General features: G+C 40.3%; 1 protein-coding gene across 6 annotated transcripts in view; it reads left to right on the top strand.

Annotated features, from left to right (window-relative positions):
* The window catches only part of SHROOM2 (shroom family member 2), a 189535-nt gene that overhangs the window by 20235 nt on the left and 147808 nt on the right, over nucleotides 1–21492 (top strand). The window lies entirely within an intron of this gene.

Genomic DNA, 21492 nt, shown 5'->3' on the forward strand with positions numbered 1-21492 from the left:
AAATCTCCCCTAGAATCAGGATCGTTACTATGATACTATTACTGATCCGTCTGTAGGAATCTCATCTTTTCTGCTCAGGCTCATGGGAGAGTGGAAGTACTTTAACACTGAAATCAAAGCCTCTTAAGAGATACAAGGACGAATGAATGTGGGGGAGGAACAATTCTAGTCTCTTAAACTGTAGACTAACAAATTTATTTTAGCATGAGCTTTCGTGAGCTACAGCTCACTTCTTCGGATGCATAGAATGGAACATACATGAACATTCTATGCATCCGAAGAAGTGAGCTGTAGCTCACGAAAGCTCATGCTAAAATAAATTTGTTAGTCTTTAAGGTGCCACAAGTACTCCTGTTCTTTTTGCGGATACAGACTAACACGGCTGCTACTCTGAAACCTGTCATTAAACTGTAGAGAATCCCACCCTCCTTTTTTAAAGTTGTTTCCTAACATCATATTCACAAAAAGTTATACTTAGGAAACACTGAAAATAGTGACACAAAGGCAAGTAGATTTATAGCAGCAAGTGAAGACTATACAGTATCTCACTCAACACCAGGCTAAGAAAAGACCAATTTGAAGAATCCACACTGCAATTAAGGCTGCTATGGTAAATTTAATTTAATTGCCTGACTTCTGTGTGCTTAAAATCTCAAACATAACATTAAATTAATGTAATTTTTTTTTTGTCCATAATATCTTTGCTAAGAAGAAAATGTCTTAGGGTTCTCTCTTCTTTTTAATATTGATGGACGGTTAGAGCAATTTTTATAGCTCTTAGGGCTGTGCAAATACAGTATTAAAATTCTTTTGAATCAGCTGAAATGAGATCACTAGTTGGTGCAGTTGGGCCTTTGGGGCTCATTTGTAATGTGGTGTAATGTAGCGTTGATGTGGTGATGATAAAAATGTTTTATTGTGTTCCCAACTCAGAAGAATCTTTGCTCTGGCACCCTGTAACCAGAGGTGGGGAGAAATCGGGGTGCTCATCAGCTGAACTTAGTTCGTAGAGATTCTGATGCGAGAAGATGCTATCAATGTCTGTACAAGTACCATTCTGTACTACTGTTTGATTTGGTATTGCATCGCCTGTAAAACTAACAGGCCTCTAATGAATTGGACCTGCTTATAGTCACTGTATAAGAATATAAGAACGGCCACACTGGGTTAGACCAAAGATCCATCTAGCCCAGTATCCCGTCTTCTGATGGTGGCCAATGCCAAGTGCTTCAGTGGGAATAAACAGAACAGGCAATCTTCAAGTGATCCATCCCCTGGAGTCAATATGGGTCGATCTGATTGCAGGATCAGGGCCAAATTGGCTTTCAATCTGCAGGCTAGCATCAGTTCTGATATATCGTATTTATCTGGACACTCCCATTGACAGCACTAAACTCAAAGCAGTCTTGTCAAAATTCAAATAATGTCTAGGCATTAACAATGTTATTCTTCTAGATTCATGCAATGTTTCTACAATTACTCCTTATAGGATATTTCACCATGTTCAGAAGGGCAGCCGTGTTAGTCTGTATCCACAAAAACAAAGAGGAGTCCAGTGGCACCTTAAAGACTAACAGATTTATTTGGGCATAAGCTTTTGTGGGTAAAAAACCCACTTCTTCAGATGCAACCATATTGTTACCATAACAGTATATTGTTTGTTGTCTTCCCCACAGTCACCTTTTTTAAAAAAAAGTGAGAAACACTATTTAGTGGGAACCAACATTTCCACTTTAGAGAACTGCTGGTTATTCCAGTTCACAATGAAAATTTACAGTTGGTCATAACCATTGGGTGGGATAACTCTGTGAGTTGCTCTCTTGCTCTGGAAAGCTTATGAGAAATCTAGATTCAAACCCAGTATATTCCCTAGGAAGAGCTAAGTGATTCCTCTTCCTTTTGTTTAAATGAGCAATTGTGAAGCCAGTGTAGGCAAGATCATGGTAGCAGAAAAAAATAATAAAAGAAAAATGTGAGAATAGTTTTACTTATAAGACCACTGATATGATTGGAAGAATTGCAACAATCACAACCCAAACATTGAGACTTTCAGAGATGTCTATCCGTTACAATTAATGAGAATTGGTTGTCCAAATTCCTGAGTGCAGCTTCGAAAATCTTAGCCTGAATTTTATCCCCTCATAAATAATACTGACTTCATCGGTGAAGTTGTCAGTGATGTCTTTCTGTATCCACTTAGGCCATGCTTTCAAACAGTTACTCACCTAAGCTCCACCACTACTGTTATTTTAATGGAGAGTCTAAGATGCCAGCAACAGAGCACTTTCAAACCCTTAAGGGAAAGGAAAAATATATTTTTATTGTGCATCATTTTCATGGTGAATAATATTCATGGAGTACACTTGTAATAAACAGCTTTTGCTTGTCAGAAGTCTCTGTTTTACTTCAACATTTAACTACTGCTATACTTATTGCTTCATGTGCAATGCTATCATAAACTACTTCTCTTAAATACCATTCATTCATAGAGCTTTTATAGCTGTACTTTCTCTGCCTCTGTATCCCTCCATGCAATCTACTGCTTTGGGGCTGAGAGCCATGTGCTTTGTAGCTCCTGCCACCTGGGCCAGCCTTACTGTGCATGTCTGCTTCATTGACTCTTTACAGGTTTTCAACTGAGTTAAAAGGAGATACTTTTTTGCAAACACTTAATTTCTTTCTCCCTTTACTATTATTTATTACTTAAAGTGACATTTTCAATTTAAAAATTGTTCAAATTATAGGTAAAGCAAAGAGGTACACATATAATCTTCTGTAGAGTCTCTCTTTAGAGACTTGCAGTACACTGAAATAAATTTTATTTGTCTATAGGACTGATGCACTTGACTACGTTGATACCAGCATAGTTGTATTTGCTACCCGTTTGTATTTCTTGTTTCATAATACCCAAATTTACTTTGTCATTTATAGTACAAGAGCAAGATTTTGAGTCTGTTGGGTCTTCTTCACTGAGCACTAACAGATAGACTTTGCCTTTATTTCCATGCAAGCTTACAAAACGAGAGATTGTAGTAACTTGTAAAGTAAGATTATTAGGGAAAACAGTAACTAAGAATGGTTGATGTTTTAACTATTAAAGCAACTCCTTTATTTAGGAGCCAGCTCTAGTTCTAGATGGGGGAAGGGTTTAATCACATCTTTTGGAACAGTGTGACCTTCAAGCTGAACTTTGAAAGGATTTCTGAAGCCCTGCTTGTAATACAGTACTAGATTCTTAATCTCTGTCTAGAGATTCTTCTTCAAGCTTTGACATTTAAATGAGGGAGTGTGTGCCTAAAGCTGTTTACAAGTAAAATAAAAATATTGATGTAAAAGCATCACCATGTTTGTGTGTCATGCCATTATGCTTAGGTGTAATACTACCTGTTTTTTTTTTCCCTGTGATTCCTACCAATGTAATTTCTAAGTGCTGGACAAATAATTCAGATTGACTAAGCATTACCCACCATGCACTTCATAGTAATTTCTGTTTATACAGGTTTTAGGAAGCTGGTTTAGCACTGGGTGGGGTTAGCGTTTGTTTTTGGTTTGGTCCTTCTTATCTATTTAACTTGTGTTTTATGTTTTATTTCTTCTCTTACGGTGGGAAGACTCTGACAAATACATCTGAAAATGGTGAGGCTTTGCTTAGTCTTGTCTTTTCCCTTGTTGCTTGTTCCAGAACTGAGTCCCCTTACTCCACATGCAAGATTACTATACTCCAAGAACCTTGCAAAATTCAGACACATCAGAGTACATAGAGAATTGGATTGTAGCCAAAAGCCCTGATCGTGCTTCATGATCTGCTCATACAGAGTAATAAGGCAACTTACGTCAACTTAATTATGTCAGTGTACACACAGCCTTCCTCCCACCGATGTAAGTGCCCTACTACACCGACATAACTCCACCTCCACAAGAGGGGTATGTCGCTGTAGTTAGGGTGACACAGTTTCTGTGTAGACACTGTGTTACTTACATTGGCTCTTGGTTGTCTTGACAAGAAAGCTGGGCAGCTAGAACCCAGTTGCCCATGTTCCTCTGGAGAGCTGGGTGGCTGGATCCTGTCCCCTGCTGGGAGCTGTGGCTGGACCCCATCCGCTCCCCACCAGGAGTCGGACAGCCTTGTCAATGTCACGGCTGCCTGACTCTCTGTGGGGTGAGTGTTTGAGAGAGAAGCCAGGACAGCTGGACCCCACTCCTCGGGGGCAAGAAACCATGGCAGGCTTCCCCCCCTACTCTCTGGGAGGTGAGAAGGCCCAGGTGAGGATGCTCACCACTGGCCCAAGGAGGTTAGTGTGGATATGCATTACTGCGGTGGCTGTAAGTCAACCTAATATAGGTCGACTTACCTTTCTGGTGTAGACATGCCCTCGTTTAAGTCAGAGGGCTCTTGATCTAGGATCAGAGATTTCATTTGAAACTTTCTTGCTTTGTTACTTTAAGCCACACCCTTACTGTAGTCATTTCCCCCCTCTTATTGTGTATGAAGTCATGGGTATATTTTACCTAGAAAAATATCACCACCCTCAAAACAGTGTGGACTGATTATTAGGAAAATACCACAGACCAGCTAATTCTTTGAGCTCTGGGCTCGTTCAGCTGATGTTATGCCTAAATGGCCCTAATTGACGTTAAGATGTGAGATTGTTTTTGTGAGTGTATTGTGCAAAGCAAGTTGCATCATGTTTAAGATGGAAATTGCTTACAGATGGGGCTTTTCCCATCACAGTGTTTACTATAAATATAGTGATATAATGTTAACATCAAAAACTTGAAATAAAATGTAGAAAAAACAGACCAAACAAGAATTGGTGCTTTTGGATTGCAAAGCTTCTGTTGGATGCTGCCAATTCTTTTACAAGTCAAGAAAGTTTCAAATCAGGTATACTACTTTTCCACTAAAGAATCACAAAGGCTCTGATTTGTGCCTAACTAGAAATGCTTATCAATGGATTAGAAAAAGAAAAAAGCCATGGTAGTAAATATATTTTTGGACATTGACTGGCTAGTAACATGGGCTCTGCTGAATCCTGATACAGTGGTAACCAGTAAAAGTCAATGTTTACCAATACTTGCAATGATATTTGGGATACTACAGTTTTCCCTTTTATTTAAATTAGGAGATAACTGTGGTGTCTGTCATTGCTGTGTGGTAATTGTTGGCAGATGGTGACCAGTAAATACGTATGAAAATATTTTTAAGGGTAGATTGAATGGACAAGAGGACCCATTCTGGGATGTAAAGTCTTTGCCTTCTATAATTGGTATTGTGGTTGCCAGTCTTCTCAGATAAGTCAAGGATTAATGGGCATGCAGGGCATCTTCCCCCCTATCCAGGTACTTTTTTCTGAATAGGAGTGAGATATGTTGTGGGGAAAGCGAAATCATATGCTTCTGCTACCCATCTATTCTGAAAATAACTGGAGACGTTGGTCTCTGGGGCTGTCAGTCTTCATTTTACATAAGCACTAAACTCCTCAACAAAAAAAAACAACAAAAAGCTCTTTTAAACTATACAACTATTGTTTGTTCATACATAGCAGATGCAGCCAAACACAGGAGAACATGATAGCAGCTAGTTGAAACAACATTCCTGCATGATCACAGCAAAGTTCTCCCAAATAATAGTATTTGCAAATGTCCAGTTTTCCTGTGATCTTTTGTGCTGTTGTTTTTGTTTTTTAAATACATGTACACATTGGGAAAATAAGTGTAAAATATCAACACAAATGAAAGTCCTTTGGTAAAAGTGATCGGTCATTTCTTTAAGGCTAGGTCACCTCTTGCATTTGCTATGCTTGTTATGTTGCTATGTTATAAGTGCTCTGCTTTTCAGGTTGAGGAAGAGGCAGGAGGCTCCTGAGCATGGGTAAAATTCCTTACTGTTCATTGAGTATCCTAGGTCTCAGCTTAACGCATATTGAGTAGGTAGAAGCACAGCATTATGACTTTTGGTTATCAACAATGACACTCTTTTTTAGGTCTAAACATTTAAGTATTTTTTGGTTGTGAAGCTAGGCATGTAAAGCTAGTTCATGCTATGGGGGGTATACAGTGACTACTGACTAATGGGCAAATTCTCCAGAATAATACATTCTCCATGCTTTAATTTCAGTAGAAATAACTTGCATGAAAATGGTGATCACTTCTGTATGAGATTTGAGTATTGTCTTTGGCAATTTTGAATAGCTTGATATGGTTATTCAGCAAATAACTATATATGGGGCAAATTCTTCTTCTAAATCTGCATGAAAGACTAAGGCTTGGTCTACGCCAGGGGTTCTCAACTTCGTTGCACCGCGACCCCCTTCTGGCAACAAAAATTACTACGTGACCCCAGGAAGGGAGACTGATGCCCGAGCGTGCCTGAGCCCCACCCCCCAGGCGGGGGAGGCTGAGCCCAAGCCCCATCACTCCAGGCGGAGTGGAGCAAAGCCGAAGCCCAAAGGCTTCAGTTCCAGGCAGGGGGCCTGTGATAAATGAAAGGGGGAGAGGGTATGGACACTTGGCCAGTTAGCTATAAAATCCCTTTTAGTAGTTGTTCTCTACTTGCTTTACCTGTAAAGTGTTAAAAAGTCTCCCTGTATAGATAAAAGGAAGGGAGTGGGCACCTGACCAAAAGAGCCAATGGGAAGGCTAGAACTTCTTAAAACTGGAAAAAAAACTTCTCCTTTGTCTGTCTGTCTTGTTCTCGGGGAGAAGCAGCTACAGGGCTGTAGCTATGCTGTAAAAGCTTGGGTCAGGTATGAAAAATCATCAAATCATAGCTAGAAACTACTAATTTGAAACCCCAAATATGTAAGTAGATCAGGAAATCTCCAGGAAGACACGATTAGGTTTATTTCTTTTTATTTCTTTATGACTTGTGGATTCCTCTGTGCTAACCCCAAATGCTTTTGTTTTGCTTGTAACCTTTAAGCTGGACCTCAAGAAAGTTATTTTGATTCTTAATCATTATAAGTAGTTCTTTTTAAAATCTAGCAATAGTCTGAGTTTTCAGATGTATTTTCTTTCTTTTTGGTTTTAATAAAATTTACGTTTTCTAAGAACAGGATTGGGTTTTTGTGTCTTAAGAGGTTTGTGAATATTTTGTTTAATTAGCTGGTGGCAACAGCTGATTTCCTTTGTTTTTCTTTCTCAGCTCTTCCCCTGGAGTGGGGGTGAAAGGGCTTGAGGAAGAAATTCCCAAGTGTGCCTTACTGGCTTCTCAAATGGGTTTTTGCACTTGGGTGGTGGCAGCATCTACTTATCCAAGGTCAGAGAAAAGCTGTAACCTTGGGAGTTTAATACAAGCCTGGAGTGGCCAGTATTAATTTTTAGAATCCTTGCGGGCCTCCACCTTCTGCACTCAAAGTGCCAGAGTGGTAACCTGAGCTCCAATACTCAGAAGCTGAAGCCCTCAGACTTCAGCTTCCGCCCTGGGTGGTGGGGCTTGGGCTTGGGCTTGGGCCCCAGCAAGTCTAAGCCAGCCCTGGCAACCCCAATTTAATTGGGGTCCCGACCCACAATTTGAGAACCGCTGGTCTACGCTACCAGTTTACATTGGTACATTTACATTGCTCAGGAGTATGGAAAATCCACACACCTGAGCGACGTAGTTATGCTGACCTAACTCCTGATGTAGACAGCGCTGTGTTGACGGGAGGGCTTCTCCTGTTGACATAGCTACCACCTCTCGGGGAGGTGGAATGCCTTCGCCAATGGGAGAAGCTCTCTCCCATTGTCTGTCTTCACTTACAGCACTTCACTGCAGCGCTGTAAGAGTAGGCAAGTCCTTAATCTCCAATATTCAGCTCTAATTCCCTGCGTGTAAGGGTATGTCTACACTTCCCATGTTACAGCGCATCTGCAGCAGTGCTGTGACTTGGGCAATGTAGACACGCTTTATTGCCAGGGGGAGAGCTCTCCCGGCGATTAAAATAAATAAATAAATAACCACCCTGAATGAGGGGTGGTAGCGTTATCGATAAAGTGCTGTCTGTACTGGTGCTTTTCAGCGCTAAAACTTTTGTCACTTGGGGGTGTTTTTTCACACCCCTGAATGACTAAAGTTTTAGCGCTGAAAGTGGCAGTGTAGACACAGTCTAAGAGTATAACAGTCTTTTTTTTTTTTTTTTGCTATGACAGAAGAATTTAACCTTTAGTTTGTAGTATTAATGATCTTTGTGTTCTGTGCCTGTAGATGAAAATGAGTTCGGTTTATGTAAATAGTGCAAATGACAGTGTTTGTCTTGAAGAAACTCTAACAACATAAATTTGAATGAAACTCTGTGGATAGAGGAGAAAGGAATGAAATAAAACATAATATCAACAAACAAGGAACTTTCAATGTTTGCCAGAAACCGAGTAAACAAAATAAGTTGTTTTCCTTGGTCTGGTTTAATGTTAGAGGAAGAAACACCTTTGGTGTCTGTAGGCTCAGAACTTAAAGGAAAACTCTCCAATAGTTTAGGGGCAAAACTTAGCTTTGTTTAAAAGTTTAATATTACTATTGGTATATTGATGACATTTTGAATGAAAACTTCATTTTCCCTCGCAGTGTTTGCAAACCAGCTATTACAGCATTGTGTTAGTGCATGAGAACTAGAAAATGTAGTGAAATTTGTCACTCCATTTTCATCCAGTTTTAGAACAGTGCAAACATTAAGTAACAAGCAGTAAATCAAATTCAGTTTACATGTTATGTAAATGGCATCAGAAATGTTTGTTTTAGTACAACATAAGGTACTGACATATATATCTAGTTGTGATCCAGGTTACTTTCAAACAGTTCTCCAGCTCACTCTTCTGCTTGCCCTTGCTAATGCTTGTCCCATCTGGGGCTGTCATTTAGGATATGTCTACACTATGAAATTAGGTCGATTTTATAGAAGTCAATTTGATACAGTAGATAGTGAGCTCCTGGGGACAGGCACTGACTTTGTTTTGTATCTAGCATTCTGCTGAGCACATTGTTGGTCTTTTAAATGATAACATGCAAGTAAGGATACTGTAAAAAGAAAATCTCAGTGTCCCTTGAAATTTGACTTATTTCTCATATCTCTGTGCGCAAAGTCCTATAAATCTTGTAAATTATTAAAAAGAACAGGAGTACTTGTGGCACCTTAGAGACTAACAAATTATGCTCAAATAAATTTGTTAGTCTCCAAAGTGCCACAAGTACTCCTGTTCATTTTGCGGCTACAGACTAACACAGCTGCTACTCTGAAACCTAAATTATTAAACATATTATAGCCATTAAATTTAAAAATACATCCTACTGTAACCAAATGTACCTGTGTGGTGGAAGCAATTAGTAAGGAAAAAGGATTTAGATTCAAGTTTTCACAGGAACTGTGATAGAGCAAAAAAATTAACAATATTTTAATATGAGACACCTATAGTCTTGGCAAAAAAAAGCATCTGTATCAACTTTATTTGTTCAGATTTAGTAGATTACACTTCTTATCTGTTCTGTTTATTTTTATTAATATTCGAATGTGTAGGTGTCCTGGATCACTGCTGAGCTAGAGGCAATTAACCTTTATATAGTCTTGGCATAGTCTTGAGAGTCTCCACTGCTACTGACTTTTTTTTATTTTAACTTTCTGTGCAAGTGAGCTACTAAATGTATTGAGAGGGTGAAACATAATGAGTGTGAACTGTCCCAGTTTCCATGGTAGCAGGGGGAAATGGTAGTGTTTCAGGGAGAGGATTTTTTTCTGTTGGCTATTTTGTATGTTTTTATTCTGCAGTTCTTGGTTGTGATTGGTCAACATCTTTCCCACCCCAGCCCCCCACTCTGACACCGGAACAGCTCAAGGTCAAGAATCTGGCTGTTAAAGGAAACTGTTTTGTTTTGTGGGATTGCATTAAGATTAATGGAGCTTAAACTAACCAATATAGGCAGATCGTTCTGCTGAGATTGTTAAACACATACACGCTTTTTAGCTGATGAGTTTTTCTTGGTTCTTTAGGGATGGAAATCAGTTTTTAGTACTCTTAAATGAATTGGTGGCAGTAATGTATTCCATAGAAATCCTATACATTTACAGCAGTAGTGTAAAGTATCGTGTATTCAGAGCAGAGCAGCAATCAAAATGATTTAAAAAAAAAACCCAAGAAGTCCTTGTGGCACCTTAGAGACTAACAAATGTATTTGGGCATAAGCTTTCGTAGGCTAGAACTCACTTGGGTTCTCGCCTACAAAGTAAGTTCTAGCCCACGAAAGCTTTTGCCCAAATAAATTTGTTAGTCTCTAAGGTGCTACAAGGACTTCTAGTTGTTTTTGCTGATACAGACTAACACAGCTACCATTCTGAAACCTGTCAAAATGATTTAATAACTTAGAAGTTGATTAAGAACAATATTTAAAACATTATGCCATTCCACAAAGTTAATAACACATTCTCACCTTGAATAATGTGTTCTGTTCATGTATCTGAGTGGAGGGGAGGAAGACAGAAGAAGGCAGAAATAAAGGCACAGAGCATGACAATTTAAGTGCATAGAAGCAGATGGAGGGTGTTGTGTGACTCTATACAAGGAGATATTGACAAGATGGAAATTATTCAGTTGAGAGAGAAGATATGATAGCTGTGACAAGATGATACAGAGAAGGCCAATTTGAGCCCCTCTTCTTTGAGTTTATCCATAATGAAGCTGATGTTAATGTTTTGAAGGCAGTTTGGATTTGGTTGGTTGGTTATGCACAAACTGTGCCTGTTCTAGGGCATGTTGATATCCAAGAATGTAAGGGTAAACTGTGAGGACATTACTGCTGAGCCCCTCCAGGTAGAGCGTGGAGAAGTGATTTGAACTGTGTGTTTTTTGTTTTTTGTCTTGTAAATCATTCAGGCAGAGAACTAGACTTCGGATCCCCAGGCTCCAGATAGTCAGATGCTCAGATGGAACTTGACCAAAACTCATCCAGCCGCTCCTCCCCATGGACATAGCTATCTCTACCTCTGCTTCCCCAGTTTCTTGAGGATGAGTCCCAGAGCTCTCACTTACTTTTAAGGGACGTCCTTTATGTTGGTGCCTAATTTCCCACATCCCTTATCAAATCACTGCACTTAGTCCCCTTTTCCAACAATAAAAGTAAAAGAGTCTGCATGCAATTTTCCAATTTTGTGTTGCACAATGTCGATGGTAGAGATGGAAAAAGAATCGGTCTCCTGACTCCCAGTCCAGTACCCGATCTGCTTAACCACAATGCCTCTTCCAGATGTTTTCACAGAAGTAATCATGATTATAATACTGAAACACAACACAGGCATTATTAAAAACTCGATGCCTTACATTTCTTCTGAGGTTGTGAACATCATATAGCTCTTACTATACACTTGAAAATAATAATTGGATCTCTCCCCCTTCTCACTAATATGAGGGAATAAAATGCTTGTACTGAATTTAGTATATGCAGATAGCATTAGTCATACTGATGGTAGAAACTTGCAGCACAGTTTAACTTGGCATCTTGAAGGTCAGTGAAGAAAATCTTTTACCTGAGTGTTGATAATCTTAGTAGATTCAGCCACTTCGAAAAAAATCTGTGCCCCAGAAACATGTCTGACTTTGCCCTGACACTCCTGGCCCAGATTTTTTTCCTTCTTTTTCTAGTCCCGTCAAAGGTCATTATGTTCAGCAGAGTTGTAATTTTCAACAGAAATACATGAGGATAGAAGGAGAGAAGCTCTCTTTGTCTGGCTTTCTGCCCAGTTCTCAGAAAACCTCATTTTCCTCAACCAGTTTGAAATGTTCTGTAGTCACCTCTGGTGGTGGCATGGCTGCAGCTGCTGTCTCCGCTCCAAGAACCACAGCTGTGACATAAATATTCACAGGGCTTGGATAAACCAGATTGTCCAGGGCAAATAGAAATTCTGGCCAGGTCAGTGGGCTCAGTGGTAGAGTGGGGAGCTGCCGACTCCTTCCTTGAAGGGAGGAGGGAAGCATGGAATAGCACAGCCCAAGTTTTGCGTGCTCTTTCTTAGGAGGGGCATGTGGAAGACAGGGAGCAAATTTGTCCAGGCAGTGGCACTTTGCTTTTCAGGAAGGGAAGGTGGACCTGAGTTGCTATTTTTGTTCAGTGAAGGGATTTGAGGGTGGAGCTGGGGCTGAGTGTCCCAGAGCCACTTCCCATTTCATCAAGTGGGAAGGTAGTGTGGATGGCGACAGAGATGGAGGACATACTTGAAAACAGGCAGTGGATTCAAGCATATGTTTGTTTGGTCCAGGGGCTGAGGGAAGTTTAACTGCAATTTTATTGCTCTTATTTTCACATGGGAGGAGGCAGCTATGTTCTATTCCTCTCTTTCTTTGCTGCTCCCTTGCACATGGTTCTCTCTCTCTTAGGGTAGCCTACACAGGAGTCGGCAAGTGTAATTGCAGCACATGTAGACCTACCCGAGCTAGCTCCTGTAACAACTGCAGTGAAGCTGCAGCGGCCTGGGCAGCTGCACAGGTTAGCCGTACCTGTTCAGGGCTCTGGGTACATACCAGAGCAGCCGGCTTCACTGCTGTTGTTCGAACTACCTTCGATCTAGCTAGCTCGGATATGTCACATGCTATAATCACGTCACCCAGTTGCAGTGTAGACATATGCTTAGTTTCCTCCTCCTCTGCTTCCTGGACATGCTGGCAAACCATTTGGTCCTTTCTTCCCTTGAACATATTGCTCAGTTGCCTCCGTTCGTTTCCCTTCTCTCCTGCCAGTGGAGACACCTAGCAGGCTCCTCCATTGGCTGCTTTTTGCAGTGAGGCATGCTGGGCAAGTGTAGTAGAAGTTCAAAATGGAGTGAGCCAGCACCACGTGAGTAGTCAGCTCAACATGTCATACTTGCAAGGGTTCCAGAGATCATTAGTGCTCCATGACCTGTATCTTGGTGCTAAACTTCTTAAAAGTTCCACAGGGCGAAACATGGCAATTGTTTGAATTTTTTATGTATAACATATAAAAATTTTAATCTTTCACAATGATTTTATATTATGATTTTATATACCTGTATTTGTAGATCATTGTATATAGAATTGTCTAATAAGAATAGTATATAGCCCTATGTAGCACTTTTCATCAGTAAATCTCAAAGTGCTTTACAAAGGGAGGTAAGCAAAACAAAATTGGTATGTTGTATCCATAACATGCTTTCCACAAGCTAATTTATAGCTTCCAGGTTTTTGGGGGCTTCTAAAGCATAGTCCCTGGCTTTTGTTTTCTCTTGATTCCGTATACCAGCTGAGAAGTGTGAAGCTATTCTGCAGTGTGACTGATGTACCTCTTCTGTTTAATTAAGCTGATCCGTTCAGATATAATAATCTATCAGAAGCAACCTACTGTTCCCTAGATCAGGCCTGACTGGCAAATGTTTGATTAACTAGGATCAGTACTGTTGATTGCCACTGACCATATTTTGGATCTTGCTGTTGCGGGGGTGGAGTTGGGTGGTTATGCCTTGGCAGAAGATGTTCTGGTTTGGGGGATCAATATATAAATAAATGTGAAGAAAAAGTGACTGAATCACTGCTAAGATGTTATTCTGTCTACTAGTGGTGATTCAGTCACTTGTTCTCTTAACATGTGTTTCCAAATGCTTTGAGGCCTTCGCAAAACATAACAGAGACACATTTATGGCTATATTTTACTGCTGTAGAATCTAGGAATCCTCATCTACTTTTCTTTCTCTACAGAAGAGAAATGATGGACCTGAGGGGGTCTGAGGCAAAGACCAACAGTTGGGGTTGGTCTTGCAGCTGGATTTTTCCACAGAAAGTAAATCAAATCTCTCTGAATTTGTACAGGAATGTTCACCTTACATTCCACAGGCTGAGTCTATTTATCGCAAGGGCTCTGGGATACATTTTTCTCTCTTCCTTTTTAAATGTCTTTGGTGATGGAAAAAGGGAGGGGGATAGGGTGGAAAGAGATTTGGAATTTTGCATCCAGTGGTGCCAGGAATCATCAAGGAATGTTTAAGCAGTGCCTCTTGTGATTGCATTCAGTCTATTGGAAAAGCAGTATGTGCCATCTGGCTTAGATTTTGACTTAATTAAATGCATGCAGCCGTTTTTAACAGTTCAACTGCAATTCAGCCGTCTTGACATTTATAAAGAACTGGAGTTTGGTTATTGTTTGGGAAGCTGCAATATATTCACCTAATTTATTTTGTTTGGTTCCCCTTTGATATGGTCAGTGTAGTTTGCTGATACATTTGAGTGTTTCCTTTTAAATGTTCTTTTAGAGTTGCTGACTTGGGTCCTGGAAGTTGAATTTAATATTCTTCTGTTCTAGATATTAGATTTTTTTAACTGCATTATTATTATTATTATTTTATTTTATTATTTTACAGTAGCAAGGAGTTTTAATTCCAGTCAGTTTATTTATCTAGGAAAAAGGCAGGCTTCTGTTTTGGAAGAGTTTGATTGCCCTATTCAGAGATTTTGTATCAAATAAGATTTCGGCTATACGTGGGGGAAAATGCTTTCTTTGCTACTAGCTAGAGTCCTCTTAGTACAAAAAAGAGCAAAAATAGGAACTTTTTTTTTAATGGGCAATGCAGTCAGAGTGACATGGGTCTGTTCTTTAATTCTCTCATTGCTTCATTTTGCACCATGAGGCTTATGCTGACTCCCCTGCACAAATGAAAGGTGCTGACAAATATCTCTACAAATTCCTAACTAGTAAATTCAAAACATATTTGCGGATTATTTTTTGTCTTCAGCATATTCTTTTACAGCCCTGCTCAGGTGCTAATTTTCATGACTTTGATTTCCTTTGTCACCTCACTTTTTAAAGTTTCTTTTTCAATCCTAAATCAAGGATTACACCTCTGTATTTATTGCATGTTAAGGTGTTACTTTGACTAGGGCTGGTCCAAGCCACCCCCTTCACCTATTTTTCTAGTACTAGGGGTCACCTTGTGACTCTGACAAGGACACAATGGTAAGAATGTACAACACATTGTGACATGCTTTTAAAAAACCACACCAAACTGCTCAGCGTTAGTTCAAAAAACGAACGTGTGCATTTTTCTTTTAGTAGTTTAGAAGTGTGTGTGTTTTGTTCCTTTCTGTTCACACCTGGAGGATTTACCCCAGTAGCATCCATTTCTGTCAATGGGAGGTACGTATTCAAATCCTCCCGAACTGTTGACAAAATAGAGGCAGTTATTTAAGCAGAAATGTGGTTTGGGCATTGACCTGCTAAACCCCGGGTTGTGAGTTCAATCCTTGAGAGGGCTACTTAGGGATCTGGGGCAAAATCAGTACTTGATCCTACTAGTGAAGGTGGGGGGCTGGACTTGATGACCTTTCAGGGTCCCTTCCAGCTCTATGAGATAGGTGTATCTCCATATGTTATGAATATCTGTCCTTATCATAGTCCTAAATTGCAATAGATCATTTAGTTTAGATGCTTTTTAAAAACCTTTCTAGATCCCTTTGTTTACTCAGACCTCTCTAAGGGATCTGTTCAGTACAGTGTCCAGATCCCTCCCTTCCCATTTTTTAACAGCTGAGATGCACACTCAGATCATAAGATTTGATATTTCAGTTGTCAAATTACTTGTGTTTTTTCTTCCTCTAAAGAGCCTTCACGCAGAAGAATTCATGGTGGCTGTGTTATGCAGGCTGTAGTAAATGAGTTTTGTTCAGCAGGTGAGCTTTGAAGTCTCACTTTCTTGTCCCCTTCATTTTTTGTGACTTTAGCACTGGTTACTAGTTCTCTCTCTGAACAAGAGTGGCATGCAGAGAAGCACTGCAAGCTTCCCCATGCTACCCTGCCTGTGTATCTCAGCTGTGACCTGCAGGGTCTCCCTTCTAGGGGTGAGAGAGTACCTTCAGCTTCTGTGCCTATTGGAGTCTTGTCTTCTGTGTTCAGACTGCTAATGAGGATCGCAATTAGTGTCACTTGTGATGGAGTTTTTTGTGATAGAGACACTTGTCCATTGGGAACTGACTGAGATAATCAAACAAGGTCTTCCTTTTACTAGCTAAAGCCTAAATCATATAGCTCTAGTTTACTTGAACCAGCAGCTCTGGCAATTGGGAATGATGGGATTGGAAGTGCTGATTGTCCATCCCTAGGTATAATCCTAAGAGGGTGGGAGGTTTGTGTCTGCCCAGAGCTTGGGACTCTCTGGAATACTTTTCCATATTTAATTTACCTGTGCATGCCTTTCACAGTCTTCATGGCAAAGTTCAAGGCTTTTGTTTGTTTATTTCCTTCTTAGTTTGTTGTAATTGGAGGGTAGGAAGCTGTGATTTTTGTCTTTCTCTGGCACTCGTATATTTAGGCATTTTGCTCTGTGTATCGGGTTATTTCCCTTGAATAGTTCAGTGGCTTTGAGGCACATGCACCTATGCAGTTGAGCACATTGTTATTGTATTGTGTATATAGTACTCTGAAAACCATGCTTCCAGCATTTCATCAAAGCATTTATTCAGTATTTTACTCATTTATTTTGGTTCATCTTCTGTTTTTGTGGATGGTGGGTCCTTCAGACATTAAAATGGACACAGTTTCCCCTACCCCAAGTAGGGGTTCTGGAAACCAAGACCAATGAATAGTCTCATTCTGGAAACCAAGTTGTCCCGTGAGAGTCCCTGGAGCGTTCATCCACGTATCTGTTCTAGATCATTATCTCTTTAACACTGATTGCCTATGCCTCCTCTCCTAAATGGGCACATAAAATGTCACTATAAGCCCCTAGGATGCACCCTGGGCACAGTGCTATCCCACACTAACCTACTGCCAGTGGATAGGTGTTGCATCTGTGTAACTCCCAGCGAAGGCCATCAGACTTTCAAAGTGTCAGGCGGGCACACAGTTTTGGTGGGGATCAGAAAGGTGTGCATAGGGGGTTACACCTGATAGAGAAGGAGAAAGCTGTCCTCTCCTCAGCCAGTTGGATGCTGCTGCCTCCTTCCCTGCCACAGTGTGGTACTTGATCCTGCATACAGGAGATGGTTGGTTGGAGGATATGAGCATGGAGGAAGCTCCATGGGAGGTATAAATGAGCTCAAGTATGTGGTATCCTATGTGATAGGTTCCAGGGGGTGGTCCTTGACACACCTGGCACCAGTGGTAAAAGTAGAAATAATTTCTTGCCAGTACGTTGCACTCATGGGGGGGGGGCGCATGTGACCTCACCATGTGACTCCTCCCTGCCCCCATCCTGGGCCCCTGTGCTTTCCCTGTCCTCTCCCCATGATCAACATCCATCCCACATTACCTTGGGGAGAGGGGCCTCTGTCCTCCTTCAGCTGCGCTGGAGACTTCTGCTGTACAGATCCCAGGCAGGAGGACTCAGGAGATGCAGCTGCATGGAAGGGCTGGGGGCGGGCTCCTCCTCTGTCTTTCCAGTACGCCGTACCATCTATAAATATCTTACTGGTACAGCGTACTGGACTGTATCACCGTACTTGCACCACTGCCTGCCACACTGTCAGCTTCACCAGCACAGCTGGCCAGCGGCAATTTTATGTGCCCTTTCCTGCCTGGGCTTACAAGCCAGATCCAGCATAGGTGTGCCACTGTAAGTCTAGAACAAGAATTTCATTGTAGACTTTTCATCTGGTGTCATGGGTGTGTGACAAAGCAAACTATCAAGAAGGAAAAGATCTCTGGGAATAAAAGGCAATACTTTAATAACAAGCTTTGTTCTTCCCTTGTGCTGTGCCGAAGCTCTAGACCTGAGAGAAGGGTGGTACAGGGCTCTCCTTTCCTTAGTCTGAATAGACCAGGGTAATCTAGTTTCTGGTATTGGAAAAGGTGAGGAAACAAGTGCTGGGAATGCTGCATGCAAAGTAGGCTTGAGCCACTGGGAAGAGAAGAGAAAGTCATAGAAGGCTGTTAGCTATTTTTCTTACAAAATGGCGGAACAAGGTTCTGGCTGGCATTTTCTTGACAGTGTATGACATACTAGGCAAGGGGAGGAGTCTGTGTCCTTTTCTTTTTTCTTAAATGTAGGCTCTTCCAAGACAATGCGTGATAGGGCAGGGTGCTGCCTGTTGGAATGAGAAGGTCCCTGGGGAGTAAAGCCTGTACAGAGCTCCTGTAAGGGAGTGCAGGAACATTTTTGGGTGACTTTACTGTTATAGTGAAGAAACTGGGTGTCTTATTTCACAGAGCACTTTGAGGAACTGGTCTCTGTGGTACCTGTTTTATGAGATAATAAACACCCTGTTAGTAAAAACAAGAAAACCTCTGACCACCTCTACTTCTGGCTGGGATATGCAGGGGCATCCTGATACACTGACCTGCTGATGACAGGATGTTAATGACTGGCTTCCTTTCTTTACTAGCTCAGTGACAGGTGTGGACAGGCAGGAAGGGATGATTTTAAAAAAAATCAATGTGTTTAAAAGCACAAGTGCTTGAGGCCTAAAAAAGCACCAAGAAATGTAAATTGACTAGGTAATCGGTGTGCTGGCCCTTCAGCTTATTCCGTTAATCAACAGTGATGTTGGGGTTTTTTTGTCATTCCTTTCATATGTCTGTCTTCTCCACATGTTGTTTGTCATTATATGTGCAGATTGCAAATACTTTGTGTACAGTGCTTAGGACAGTGGAGCCTGATCCCCCTAGGCTGTACTGTGCCAGAAATAAATAACAAAATATGGGCAGAAGGCATCTCAGTTCTTGGTATCTGCAAGGTACAGCAAAGGTTCTAGACTGACAACATCCAAACAGATAAAATATGGGTCTAGCCCTACTAGGAGCTCTGAGCTAAAACAGGTCACTTGAGTTATATTGCTCAAATGAGAGAACAAGAGTTGGTAATTGCTTTTGTGTGTGTGTGTATGTGTGTGTGTGTGAGAGAGAGAGAAATATGAATTTTAAGTAAAGACAGGGTATGACCTTGCTTTCTCCTTAATCTCCTTTGGAATGTATCAGTAAAAGCAATCTGTAATCAAATTCTCTGCCGCCTTTGCAGTGCTTTTGATCTGAAACAAAGGGAATGAATTATGTGAAAGTGGCTCTAGTACAGCACGAAATACGCTAACTTATTGCATAGATTTGGCATGTATTCAAATAGCTCCCTGTGGGGTTAGTTGTAAATCGTGAGTTAAAGGTGGACTGCTTGATGGATTCTAAGTTATTTTATTTGACCTCTTATTTCTTTGGCTTATGTATTAATTTTACAATAAAGTATCAGAGCCACTTCAGATATTTTTTTCAACCCAATAGATATGGATACATGATAAATATTATGTATCTGGACCTAAGTCAGATTAACATAAAACATAATAATGGCCATACTGGGTCAGACCAAAGGTCCATCTAGCCCAGTATCTTGTCTTCTGTCAGTGGTCAATGCCAGGTGCCCCGGAGGGAATGAACAGAACAGGTAATCACCAAGTGATCCATCCCCTGTCACCCATTCCCAGCTTCTGGCAAACAGAGGCTAGGGACGCCATCCCTGCCCATCCTGGCTAATAGCTATTGGTGGACCTATCTTCCATGAACTTATCTAGTTCTTTTTTGGACCATGTTATAGTCTTGGCCTTCCCAACATCCTCTGGCAAAGAGTTCCACAGGGAGACTGCGTTGTGTGAAAAAATACTTGCTTTTGTTTGTTTTAAACCTGCTGCCTGTTAATTTCATTTGGTGACCCCTAGTTCTTGTGTTATGAGAAGGAGTGAATAACATTTCCTTAGTTACTTTCTACACACCAGTCATGATTTTAGAAATCTCTATCATATCCCCCCCTTAGTCGTCTCTTTTCCAAGCTCAAAAGTCCCAGTCTTATTAATCTCTCTTATGGCAGCCGTTCCATACCTGTAATTATTTTTGTTGCCATTTTCTGAACCTTTTCCAGTTCCAATATATCTTTTTTGAGATGGGGCAACCACATCTGCATGCAGTATTCAAGATGTGGGCGTATCATGGATTTATATAGAGGTAATATGATATTTTCTATCTTCTTATCTATCCCTTTCTTAATGATTCCCAACATTCTGTTTGTTTTTTGGCTGCCGCTGCACACTGAGTGGATGTTTTCAGAGAACTATCCACAGTGACTCCAAGATCTTTTTTGAGTGGTAAAAGAGATGCAGTTTGGAAACTGGACAACATCACAATGTTTGTAAGTCTCATTGGTAATGTCACTATAATCTCTTGTGAGTTATATATTTCTTACCTTCCTTAGTCATTCTGCAAGGTATACACTAAAGGCCATTCCGGTTAAATGAGTTGGTGCTCTGAAGCTGGACAAGAACTGGGTGAATTTTTTTTTGGCCAAAACTCTTTTTGTAGAAGAATGCAGATTGAGCAACCCTGGAATAGCAAATTCATGTGTATTTTGCTGAATTGTTTCAGTTGGGAAAACAAAAATTGATATTTGGCCATTTAAAAAAGTTTTTGATTGTTTTTAATAAAGTTAAGCAAAAACCCGATAAAGTGGTTGTAATCAAAACATTTTGTTTTGAAAATGTCAACATGAAACATTTTGTTAGACCCAAAAAGAAATACTTTTTGATTTGCCAAAAATTTAAAAACATTTTTATTATGGTTTGATCTAAAAATTTTTTTTTCTGATTTTTGTTTTGGAATTGCCAGCTAACTGAAAAATCAGTTATTTGCACAGCTCGAGCCAGAACTCTGGCAAATTATTGTTATAAATAGAGGCTTTAGGTGTAAGTGAACTGCCAGCTTTTTTTTTAATAGAAATGCGCTCTCGCGTTAAATGTAGTGGAAATGATTTTTGTAGCTGTTGCAAGCCAACACAAAAACTCTAATGTAATGCACTTCAGGTGTGATGCCAAAACAAATACTTGCATTATATCAGGCTTTGTGCTATGGCATGAAATTTCCATAGTAGGAGTGTTTGTTTGTTTGTTGGATCTTTTGTTTTATTTACTCCGGTGAAATTTAAAAACAAATTGAGGTTTTTTTGCATTCCAGTTGGAGTTTTTTTGTTACACTAATTTAACCTAAATAACTTTGAAATAATTTCCACGTTGAGACCCTAAAGATTTAAAATATCAAGTGGACATTTAATATTTGAAAGGCAGATAGATGAGTTGCCTTTTCAACTACAGAACTATCCCTACAAACACGGAAAGATATACCATATCTGTTTAGATATTCTGCCATGCTTCCTTCTCCCGAATTACTTTATTGGTTTTGGACATCATCTTCTCTCCTTAGTTCTGTGAGCATGTCAAATAAACCTATGTCAGAGCAATTAGAGTGCACTCCCAAATGTTTTAATGTGTATACAAGAAAATAGAAATATTTCCATTTTAAACCATATGTAAGATAATATACAAACTGGTCTTTTTTATTTTCATTCTGCTGAAACAGACTTGAGGCCTGAGGTTTTTTTTGTATGATTTTGGGATGGGGAAAACGAGTGGTGGTCATGGTGGGGCACTCTTAATTGAGTCTTTGAAATCTGGCAATTTTCAGAGTCTCAGGGATAGAATTACTATTAAAATACTTTTATTATGGTAACACCTAAGGACGAAGAATGGATTCCACTGTTCCAGGGACTGATCAATATACAGTAA

The sequence above is a fragment of the Mauremys reevesii genome, linkage group 1, assembly GCF_016161935.1.
Source record: "Mauremys reevesii isolate NIE-2019 linkage group 1, ASM1616193v1, whole genome shotgun sequence".
NCBI lineage: Eukaryota > Metazoa > Chordata > Testudines > Geoemydidae > Mauremys > Mauremys reevesii.